The following is a 12415-nucleotide window of genomic DNA, read 5'->3' on the forward strand; positions in this document are numbered from 1 at the left end:
GGTCTGATTCTTCTTTCACAACATGACTAATATGGAATATATATTTAATGTGATCATACATATATAACATATATCACACTGTTTATTGTCTTGGGGTTGCAGAGAGAAGGAGAAAAATTTGGAAATCAAAATCTCATAAAGGTGATGTTGAAAATTATCTTTACATGTAATTAGAAAAAATACTATTAAATGGGAAAAAACAATCATTTTCATGAATATTAGTAATTTATTTTGAGTGATACACTGTGCTAGGCATTAAATCACAGATGCTTAACATGAAGAATACAAAATTTTAGGATAACTATTTTTAGAAAAATATTTCTTTTGTAATGCTATGTGCTCTATGCATTTTAAAGTACCATTTTAAGAAATGGTCCATAGACTTTTCAAAAAGGTTTGTGACACTTAATTGGTTAAGTACCTCTGAAGTAGAGAAAATGTAAAGATAAAAAAAATTACCATAAGTGGCCTCAATTGGCCTATTATCCAGTATAGAGAATAACATATGTTGAGATAATTGTAACTAAAGTAAGAATATAGTGAGAGCATAAGTTTGTAGGTTTTATCAATCCATCCATCAAAAACGTTTTTATAAAGTGCCTATAATATTCTAGGTATTGGGTCACAAATATAGTGAATAGAACAATTCCTACTTTAAACAGTCTGTTATAGCATAGGAAAAAGGCATTGGAGTTAAAATCAAGAGACCAAGGATCCTGGAGAAATCTCTTTTTGCTTAGAGATTAGGAAAGATCACTCCATGGAAGTGATTTGAGCTAGGTCAGATGTCAACAAGTACTGATGGGGGTGGGCAACAACTTCCAGGCAAAGTGAAGAGCACAACAACAATAGCAAAAATATAATTATGTTCTTTTTGACTTCCTAATATAAAGCAAGTTTAACATCATTCATTGATAAGAATTCATGCTGGGGCAGCCAGGTGGCTCAGCGAGTAAAAGCACCAGCCCCAGAGTTCGGATGACCTGGGATCAAATCCAGGCTCTGATACTTAGCACCACACCCAGAAATATCTGTCCGTGTAAACTTGAGCAAGTTACTTAACCCCAATTGCTTAAAAAAATTCATGCCAATATCTCATTTTAGAAATCTTTTTTGCAGGGTTTTAAAGATTTTGACATGACTTGTTCTAAAAAATATGGGAAAACCTGGGGGTGAGTATTCCAAGTAATGTTTCTATTATACCTGTACATTTCAATGGTCAATCACCCATAGCTCCATACTAAAATAATTGCTTTTGGGAAGGTAGAGGTATTGTATATCTGTTTAATGCTTCAGAATTCTGGATCAGGCCCATGGCATTATAACAGATGGACCTAGTATGATATTGATCTTTTTCATGGATTCTATAAACATCTTGTTTTAATTCAGTACTATGATAAGGTGGATGTTGAATAAATAATAAAACAATGCATAACGAGCCTACCATGTAAAGACTGTCTAAAACCTTACTAATTCTACCCATGAATTTGGACCCAATTAATTTGTGATAATTCACAATTCACAATTATTCTTAATGAATATGAGGAATTAAACAACTGTGGCATTTTAAAAAATGTTGGAAATTTTATGTGATGCATGATTGTATATGTAAAAGCAAATTACAGAGTAAACCATGAACTGATCTCACTTTAATTTACATGAATAACCAATGTTATACTGGCTAACAGTAGTGTAGCCCTTGATACCCTGTCAGTCTGGACCCTCCTGCTACCCTAGATTCTAGAGATTTGGGTAGAGGGTCAGAATCCTCTCAAAATCTTAGCTCTTGAGCACTAACACTAATGTTTTTCTTTTAGTAGTCTGCCACAGGACACCCTATCCATTAACAGAGAATATAACAAAAGAGCAATGAAAAATAATTAGCAAGAGAACATGACTTTTATACACTTTGAGCTCCTTCCCCACAAACACAGTAAAATTCAATGAGAAGCAGTGATCTTCATTGGAATTATTCATATCTGGGTACATTTGTGGGCAGAACACATCTGTGAAGCCACAAGTATATAGGAAGCATATGTGAACATTACATCTAGATATAGGGACCCCTCATTTCAGCAAAGATGCATAGCTGCCAATGTCCTTGCTGATATTATTGTGCTACTTTATTAGACTGATTCCTTACCAATCATATTCCACCAGATCTTTCTTCCTTGCATTACATCTTAGTTGCTTTGGTACACCAGCATTCTAAATTCTATCTTGAACTTTCAGGAGGGTAATCTATTGACTGGTTCTGGTTAAGTATTCATAATCGTAGTCATCCATGATCACCTCATCACTTGAGGTGCAAGTACCCACAATGCTTTATCCTGAGTACTTCTCCATATTCTAATCACACCAATTATGTCCCATGCCCATTCCAACCCAATTTTTATCACCTATTTTTCTGTCCTTCAAAGAACACTCATCCTATCACTGACCAACTTTTCTACACATCTCTAAACTTTTCAATCAGCTTGATTTTTAATTCCTTGATTTAATAGAATCCTGATCCTCCCTTAAAAATGTCATCTATTAAAATGCTTTCTGCTCCATCTCCTCCTGTGCCACCTTCTATTCATAAGGTTAGAAGATGGAGAAGGCAAATTCCTTAATCATCACTGCTATGTCCAGATCACTCTTTTCCCACTACCTCCTAAATAATTTCCACTTTATGTGCTCATTTCCAAGTATCTTTCTGAACTTTTTTTTGATGATCTTGATGCCAGGTTCACCATTTTCTCCTCCCCACACTTTCTGCCCTTGGCTACTTAGGGATATTTCAGTGGAAAGACTGAATTCAGGGGGGCAGAGTCAAGATGGCAGAGTAGAAACAGGACTTCTGTGTGGCTCCCACTTCAACCTCCTCCAATTCATGTAAAAAATGACTCTAAACAAACTTTGGATCTATAGAACCCGCACAATTAGATTGGAGCAAATGGAAGCTATTGACTTTATGAGAAATTAAGATACTATTAAACATATCCAAACAAATGAAAAAAATAGATGGCAATGTGAATTATCTCAGTGGAAAAACCACTGACCTGGAAAACAGATCTAGGAGAGATAATTTAAAAATTATTGGCCTGATGTTTTAGAACCAGAGGGCAAAATAGAGGTTGAAAGATTCCACTGATCACCTCCTGAAAAAGATCCCAAAAAGAAAATTCCTAGGAATATTACAGCCAGGTTCTAGAGTTCCCAGATCAAGGAGCAAATATTACAAACATCCAGGAAGAAAAAATTTGAATATTTTGGAAACATAATCAGGATAACACAGGACCTGGCAGCTTCTACACTGAGGGATCCAAGGGCTTGGAATATGGTATTCTGGAGGTCAAAGGAGCTGGGATTAAAAGCAAGAATCACCTACCCAGCCAACTGAGTATCATGTTTCAGGGGAAAACATGGTCATTCAATGAAATAGAGGACTTTCAAGCATTCTTGATGAAAAAACCAGAGTTGAACAAGAAGCAAGAGAAGTTTGAGAAGATAAACGGAAAAGAAATCATAAGGAGCTTATGAAAGTTGAACTATTAAAATTCCTACATGGAAAAATGATAATTGTAACTTATGAAACTTTTCTCAGTATGAGGATATTTGAAGGGAATAGAAATGTATACACACATATGTACACATACATATATGTCTATATAGGAGGGTACATGGGCATATGAATACATATGTGTGTGTGTATATATGTATACAAGTATACTTAGACTGAGGGCCCAGGATCAATTGAATAGGAAGGGATGATACTTACAAGGTGAAATTAACATATGAGAGAAGAATATAATGGGAGGAGATGGGGAGAGACAGAATGGGGCAAATTATCTCCTATAGAAGAAGCAAGGGAAAATGGTTACAATGGAGGGGAAGAACCGGAAGGCAAAAGGGAATGAGTCAACATTATTCTCAATGATTTTGGCTTAGGGAGCGAATGACATACACACTAAATGGGGTATCTCACCCTACAGGAGAGTAGGGTGGAAGGGGATGGTGAGGGGATGATGGAAAGGAGGACAGACTGGGGGAGGGAGTTGGAAGTACCCATTTTTGAAAAGGGAAAGGATCAAAGTAGAGAATAGAACAAGTGGGGGGTGGGATAGGATGGAGGGAAATATAGTCAGTCTTTCACAATATATCCACTATGGAAATGTTTTGCATAGCTACACATGTGCAACTTTTATTGAATTGCTTATCTCCCTAGTAAGTGTGGGTGATGAGGGAGGAAGGGAAATAATCTGTAATTCAAAGTTTTAATTCAAATGTTTAGAAATATATATATTATTATTATCATTATTTTACATGTAACTGGGAGATAAGATATACAGGTTTCAGGGCACAGAGATCCATTGTACCCTATTGGAAAGTCAGAGGGGGCGATTGAGGAATATATGGGCGAGAGCAAATTGGGGGAGATATTCAGTGGGATCTCTTTTTCAGGTGGTGGGTAGGGGGAAATGGGGAGAAAATTTGTAACTCAAAATCTTGTGGAAATGACTGATGTAAACTAAAAACTAAAATAATAATAATAAAAAAGAAAGACTGAATTCAACTCCTTAACCTCCACAGTTCCAAAGAATTCCTTTACCCCCCTGAAGTCAGTATCTTCACATCTTTGAAGTGATAGTCTCACCAATACTAGAATTCTAGAATTGAAATTCCACATTTCAACCACCAACTTATTTCCTTTTGTTTGATCCACTCCCACTAAACTTAGTAGTCCTCATTCTTGTTGTATATTGTGGTCCTTGACCATTTTCCCTTTCTGCTCTTCCCCTTGGGTTTTATTTACCTCATTGCTTGGATTTGACCATATTTTTTGTTATATTAATTCTTTCCTACTTCCTCTTCTAGTATTCCTCAAACTCTTTTCTTCCCACAATCCCATATCCAAACCTAGGTTGAATCCCAGTAACAGATTTCTCTAGTTCTGTTACTGGACAAAATCCCTTCATGGAGAAATTGGATCAGTTTCACCCAATTCATATTTATGGTGCATAACTTTAGCTTGGAAACCAGTTGCCACAGTAGATAGCATGTCAGCCTTGAATAAGGATGACCTGAATTCATATTCGACATCAGGTATTTACTATCTGTGTGACCCTGAACAAGTCACTTAACTATGTTTGCCCCAGTTTCCTCATTTCCAAAATGAAGTGGAGAAGGAAATGGAAAACCACTCCAGTGTATTTGCCAAGAAAACCCAAATGGGTCATGAAGATTTGCACATGACAAACAATAGCAACAATATTGAATTATGTTTTTATTTATTTTATTAAATAATTTCAGATTTCATTTTTATCTGGTAAACAAGATTTTTAAATTTGTTTGTAGATCAGTTATGAGTTTGAAGCCCCTGATATACACGGTTTTCTATTTTCATAACTTAGAGGGTTATATTTAGCCCCCTTTCTCCCTCTTATCTCAGAATCATTCAGTTTCCTAGGATTTTCAATTCCATCTCTTCAAAATTTCTCAAGTCCTTTTGATATTCCTGTGGCCACCACTACCAAGATTAGTACCAATTGTTATTACCACTCATATTTTTATGGACTTCTGACAGAATTATTTCTGCTTACACTCTCCTTTCTACTTGGTTCATTAAGAATTATTTATTTGAAAAATGTTTATTTATTTTTAATATTTCTTAAAAATCTTTTAATTTTGAAATAATCTCCTTCTCTCCAGTCTCTCCCTGACCCATGGAGAAGGCCAGTAGTATGACATCAATAATGTATGTGAAGTCATGTAAAACATATCCACATTAGCATGTTCCAAAAATGATCCATGAAAAAGAAAGTGAAAAACAATATGCTTCATCACTTCTCCCTCTGGGGGTAGAAGATATTTTTCACCATGAATGGGTCTTTTGGACTTTTTTTGAGTCATCTGATCCATTCTTAAAACAATTACCAGAATAATGTTTCTTGTACATACATCTGTTTGTGTTCACACTTTCGCAGAAAAGTCCTCGCTGGCTCCCTATTGCATCCTAAGTAAAATTCAAAAACTACTTCCTGATATTCAAGACTCTTCCTTGCATGCTGCCACCTCATCTTCAAAGGCCTACTTTCTTTTAGTCTTCTCTACACACTTTGTTCTTTATCCGAATTGGATGACTCTTTGGCTCTCAAATGCACTTGCCACTATCATGCCACTGTGACTGCTGAGGTCACTAAGGTCATTGAAATGACCTCCTCCCTTCCTTTTCCTATTGAGTGCCTGACCATTCTTTGAATTTCAATTCAAATGTCACCTCCTCAATGAAACTATTTCCTTTCCCCATCACGTCTAAAAAGAAAAAGAACAAGAACAAAAAAACAATAAAATCTTCTTATTAAGGTTTACAAACTATTCTAAACATGGTGTCTTACTGATCCTCACAACAACCCTCTAAAGTTGATACTATTATTTTCCTCATTTTGCCAGTGAGGAAACTGAATCTGAAAGATGTTACTGACTTGCATGGAGTCACAGAGCTAGGAAATGTCTGAGGCAGGATCCTAATGAAAGCATGCACTGAGTATTTCAGGAATATTCTCTGATGAATTTTATTTTATATTCTTGGTTCACATCCTCATCTCTAATTTAAGCAAACATAAGGCAGTAGCAAGCTCATGGTCATCAATTTATAGTTTCTACTTGCAATCTCCATTAACAACAATGTAATTTGAGGAGTGATGCAATTTATTTCATTTGGGGGCATAGGTTTTTTGATGGCAGACAACCTGTATTGGCTATCACAAACCCAGAGACTATCAAATCAGTGCTGGTAAAAGAGTGTTATTCTGTCTTCACCAATCGTCGGGTAAGTAACAGTGGAGGAGTAATGCTGGCAGCAATGGGGAAAGCTTGCAAGATGTATTAAGGGTCACACAATTTTTAGAGCATCAATAAAGATTATAGATATTCTTCACTATAGACAATTTTTTTTCATTTTTCAAATGATTTATTAAGTTCTTATTTACATCATTCATTTCCGCCAGATTTTGAATTAAAAATTTCCTCTCTGTTTTTCCCCTACCCACTGCCCCAAAATAGTAGTCCCACAGGATATCCCCTCCTCCAATCTGCTCTCTCCCATATCCTCTCCTATACCCTCTCCCATACCCCCTTCGACTTTTCCAGTATGGCATGGTGGATCTCCATGCCCCAGTGCCTGTACATCTCACTTCCCAATTACGTGTAAAATAGCATTAATAATAATAATTATATATATATATATATATATATATATATATATATATATTTAAATATTTGATTTTAAAACTTTGAATTCCAGATTCATTCCCTTCCTCCCCTGCCACCAACCCCCGCTGGGAAGACAAGCAATTCAGTATAGGTTGTACATGTATAGCTAATGCAAAACATTACAAAAATAGTAGATATATTGTGAAACACTGACTATATTTCCCTCCCTCCTATCCCCACCCCTTTTCAAAAGTGGGTGCTTCCAATTTCCCTCCCCCACAGTTTACCCTTCCTTCCATCATCCCCCTCTCATCCCCTTCCCCTCCACTCTTCTGTAGGGTGAGATACACTATTTAGTGTGTATGTCATTCCCTCCCCAAGCCAAATTCAATGAGAATAAGGTTTACCCATTCCACTCTGGACTATTGACATTCTTGTGGAAGAGAGGGCAGGCAAGACAGCCTAGCTGAGGTCAAACCAGCTTTAACTGGAGAGGGAAGGCAGTTTTTGTTGTGCAATTGCAACCCCCATCAACATTTATTGGGCCCAAAAACTTGCGAGTAGTGATTCCTCCCAAACATCTAGACTTGCTTATAATTCAGTACATAGGGCAACTATTAAATGGAAAGGTCACTGTGGAAAATGAGTCTGCTTTCCTCTTCTGTTTAGGCAATAAGTGTTAACAAGCTGCCTCTAACAGACAGATGGGTACAAGATACCTAGTCTGGGAGGTACCCCTAATACTTCTTTTCTACTTTTGGCCCACAATCCCAGTCATGATTCTGGGGGGAAAATCCAGTGAAGGAGGTGCTTGCCATCCCCACCTATTGTCAAAGTATTATCTCATATGTGACAGGAAAGCCAGAATAATTAAACTAAGTGATGCCATGAACAAGAGATAGGAGGTGATCATGTCATATGCTATGGGGGTACAACCTAGGACGTGGCAGCCAGTACACCTGGAAATAGCCCTGCCTTTAGTCTAGTATTGTAGCAGCAAGCACCCCAGTGTCTTCAGTATGGCTGCCAACACAGGTTCTTAGATCTGCTTTGCTAAAGGAAAGCAACTCAAAATGGGTTAACAAGCTTACTTAAATCTGTCAAACATATATCATTTACCTAGTTCAGGGGAAAAAGGTCAGCAACCTGAACTTCGGAGTATACAGACAGAATTATGAAGACAGAGAAACAGATCAAGCAGACAGGCTTCCAAACTGTCCAACCATTACATCCATACCAAATCACAGTTACCATCAAGATCTGGGTTTTTCAAAGCCGGAGGACTCTCAACAGCTTCCCAGAGTCTCATCTGATCAAATCACACAACATTTCTCAAAGTGAGCCCCAAAACATAGCCTCACATCAGGGTTTATATAGCCTTTTCCTGGGTCAGAGAATGCAACAACCTTCTTGACCCACTGCCCAATCAAAAAGTATCTCCTGAGAAACAAGCCTCCCACCCCAGGCTCCTGGTGCACTTTAGCCTAGAGGCAGGGAAGATCTTCAAAATTTACATTCCCATTACAAGTATGCCTATCAATCATTCTGGGAAGCAAACTCTGTAGTGGTGCAGATTGGAAACTGATTCTGCAGTTATAACTGTCACAGTTTTTAAGGACTCAAAATTCTTGTCACCAGAGTACATGGGCTATAAAGAGTCAAATAATAAACTAGAGATATTTAGAAAGAATCAGTTTTTGTCCTGGAAAGTGTAATAAATCTTTAATTCTGGTTCCACTAATTAATACGTTTTGTGGTTTTGTGGAATGGTTTTGTCTATTATCTTTTTCTCCTAGAATATTGGTCCAGCAGGGATTTTAGAGAATGCTGTCACAATTGCTAAAGATGACCATTGGAAACGGATTCGAACAATATTGACTCCAACATTTACAAGTGGAAAACTTAAGGAGGTAAAGCAATGAACATTGGTCAGATTCTAAAAAAACAATCTAGGGGAGAGTAAAAAAATGCATTCCAATGATTTTTTGCAATTAAACCCTAATTAATAGGTACCCAATTTTGAGCTTCCTACAAGGGGATATTTTGTTCCCTACTTTTTGTTGTGCAATGGAGGCAGCACTGTCCCTGGAATTAGAGAACTTGATCTTTGATCTTTCCTCTGACCCCTATTACTTGAGTGACTATTGCCAAGGCACTTAACCATTCTTGAAGCAGTTTTCTCCCCTTTAAAATGAAGTAGTTTGACTACATGCCCTAGAAGGTATTTTCTTTCTATAGATGAGTGACTCTTTATGCTCTAAAAGAAAGAAATGAATTTATGAAATATTAGTGTGCTTTTTCAACTTTTGGAAATCTTTTTTGTTCTGGAACGGGTTTTCACATGTAACTCTTGTCATTTGGGATTTAGATGTTTCCTATCATTAACCAATATGGAGATATGTTAGTGAAGAACATGTGGAAGGAAGCAGAGAAAGAGAAGTCTGTAACTCTGAAAAAGTAAGTATGGGACAACAGATGAAAGAATCTGAGGAGCAACAGGACTCCCCACTCACCTAAACCTCTCTTCTGCCATCTTTTTTCAGAAATGGAAGCGCCCACTTTTAGAGTTATTCTCTTGACTTTTTAATTAACAAAGCAAGTTGAAGGACAATGTGGTGAGATCTTCCCCTCTGAGGCTAAACATCTTGATGAAGCCATTGACAATTTATGACTTTTCTTTTGCTCCTTTTTTCTTTGTCTTTCCATATTCTGAATTCTCAATAGTCTGATTTCCAAATTTATCATCCAATGAAGCCTTTAAAAGAGTTTTTTTTTTTTTACAAAATGTCGCCAAAACTACCAATGATCTTTTACATTGATGAAAACATTTAAAACTCTTTTCTTAATCTCTTGATTTTTCTTTTCTGGAAATGGTATTTAAATTTGTGTTCAAGTTGTGTTTTCCTTTGAGGCTTTGTAGAATTTTTTTGGAAGTATTTTCTTCTGGGTTTGTGTTTTGTCTGTCTCTGTTATTATAGTGGATTTTTTATTATGGGATTTTTTGGTTTGTTTCTTTATTTTTTCAACATCCTGATGTTTGACTTTATGTTAGGTCTAGGTTCTACCCACTTCTGGAGGAAGATGGTTGATTCTGTTGCAGCTTTCTTTGGTTATTGCTTGTTTTGTTATTCCCAGCTCTAATGGAGATCTCACACTGGGACTTGTAAGCTTTTGATGCTCTAATTCGTCTTACTTAGGGCAAAGTCTGATCAGCTCTTTCTCCTTTTCCCTTGATGAAGAGGTCTAAGGTTTGCAGGTTAATGGAAAGTTTAAGTCATGGTTTATATTTGAGTCTGAGTAACAATAGATTGTTGCTGGACTGAGGCAACATTATTTCTCAGTGGGCTTCAGATTGATCTAAAAACTAGAGCTGAGAACAAACTCTGCCTGGAGTCTCAGGCATATTGCTGTTTCTTGCTTATGAACTCTTCCCTTGCTTGATAGGGTCCATGATTCATCCTTACATCTGGTCCAATTTCTAGACTAGTGTTTGGGTGGTGGAAGCTCTTTGTGGTTCTTGATTCATTTCAATATTACCTACATTTCTATTACTTCTCTCTTACTTTTCTTGTGCATTTTAATCCTCGTTGACCCCATTGCAGCATCTGATGATGTTAGCCATCTTCTCTTTCTTGATGCTTGCTACTCCCTGTGTTTTATGATTCTGCTTTGTTTTGGTCCTCTTCCAGTCTGTCTGACCATTCTTTCTCAACCTCCTTTGCTGACTGTCCATTCATGGAACACCTACTAATTGTGGTTTAGTCAGTCAGGAATAATTTATTGTTATTTAATTTATTAAACAAAGACTTGAAAAAGATGCCCCATTCAAAATAACCCTAGGCTAACTAAAATAACTAGGAGTACACATGACAAAATTGGAAAAATAATTTTTTTTTACAAATGAAATCAGATTTAAGTAATTGGAGAAATATTAACTGTTCATGGGTAGCAGGGCTAATCAAGGAAAAATTAACATTTTACCTAAAGAAATTTATATGTTCAATGTCATCCCAATTAAACTTCTAAAGTCATTTTACCAAATTAGAAAAAAAATCATAAAATTCTTTAGGAAGAACAAAAACTGAGGAATATCAAAGGAACTCATGAAAAGGGTATAGGAAAGAAGTCTGGCAGATCTTAACCTATATTAGAGGGTAATAATTATCAAAAGTAGCTCTTACTTGTTCTGAAATAGAAAGTAGATCAGTAGAACAGAGTGAATCTACAGTTTACTACAGCAAAAAAAAAATTTAGCAACCTTCTATTTGACAAATGTAGAGACTCACGATCTTGAGATAAGAATTCATTATTTGGTAAGAATTGCAGGGAAAACTGGAAAGAAGTATGACAGAAGCTGGACATAGACCAATATCTTACATCATTTATCAAGATAAGATCAAAATGGATAGAGGAACTAAAGGAACTAAATATAAAGAGAGATATTACAAGAAAATTTGAAGAACTTGGAACTTATTACATATCAGACTTATGGATATATAAAGAACTTCTGAATAAAGAAGATATAGAGAACAAAGTCAGATATAGAAAGGATAATTTTGATTACATTAAAATAAAAAGGTTTTGTACAGGTAAAACAAATATAACCAGGATCAGAAGGAAAGCAGAAAATTTGGAAAACTTTTTATAGACAATTTCTCAGATCAACGTCTCACGTTTCAAATATGTAAATAATTTTGTCAAATTTATAGAAATATATGTCATTACTTAATGTTAACTGGTCAAACAATATGAAAAAGTAGTTTTATGATGAAGAAATCTAAACAATTTATAGCCATATAAAAATTCTGTGAATCATTATTTTTTTTACTATCTTCCTTAAACTGTCTTTTATCAGTATCCTCAGTTCCTTCAACAAGTCTTTTGTTTTGTATTACCTCACCATATCAGTCATTGTACACCACTTACCTCCAGCTTATCAATGTCCTTCTCCAAATATGATACCCAGAACTTTGGAAAAAATAATTATAGGTATGGTATAATCGGGGCAGTGTGCATCAGGACCATCTCTTCTTTCATTCTGGATGATGTGCCTTTCTTCTTGCATTCTAAAGGACTATTAAGTTTCTAAATTATTATTTATTAGAAAAATGCAAATTAAAACAACCTTGAGATATAATTTTACTGCCATCAGATTGGCAACAATGATTGAAGAGGATAGTGACACATGTTGGTTGGGATGCATAAAATTTAGGACACT

The 12415-nt window shown here is 36.0% G+C and overlaps 1 pseudogene; it reads left to right on the forward strand.

Moving 5' to 3' along the window:
- LOC138159037 (cytochrome P450 3A4-like) overlaps positions 1 to 12415 on the forward strand; it is a 55357-nt pseudogene that overhangs the window by 17279 nt on the left and 25663 nt on the right.

The sequence above is a fragment of the Petaurus breviceps genome, unplaced genomic scaffold (assembly GCF_028583685.1).
Source record: "Petaurus breviceps papuanus isolate PSGF00001 unplaced genomic scaffold, PetGlider_PUasm1.0 175, whole genome shotgun sequence".
Lineage (NCBI taxonomy): Eukaryota > Metazoa > Chordata > Mammalia > Diprotodontia > Petauridae > Petaurus > Petaurus breviceps.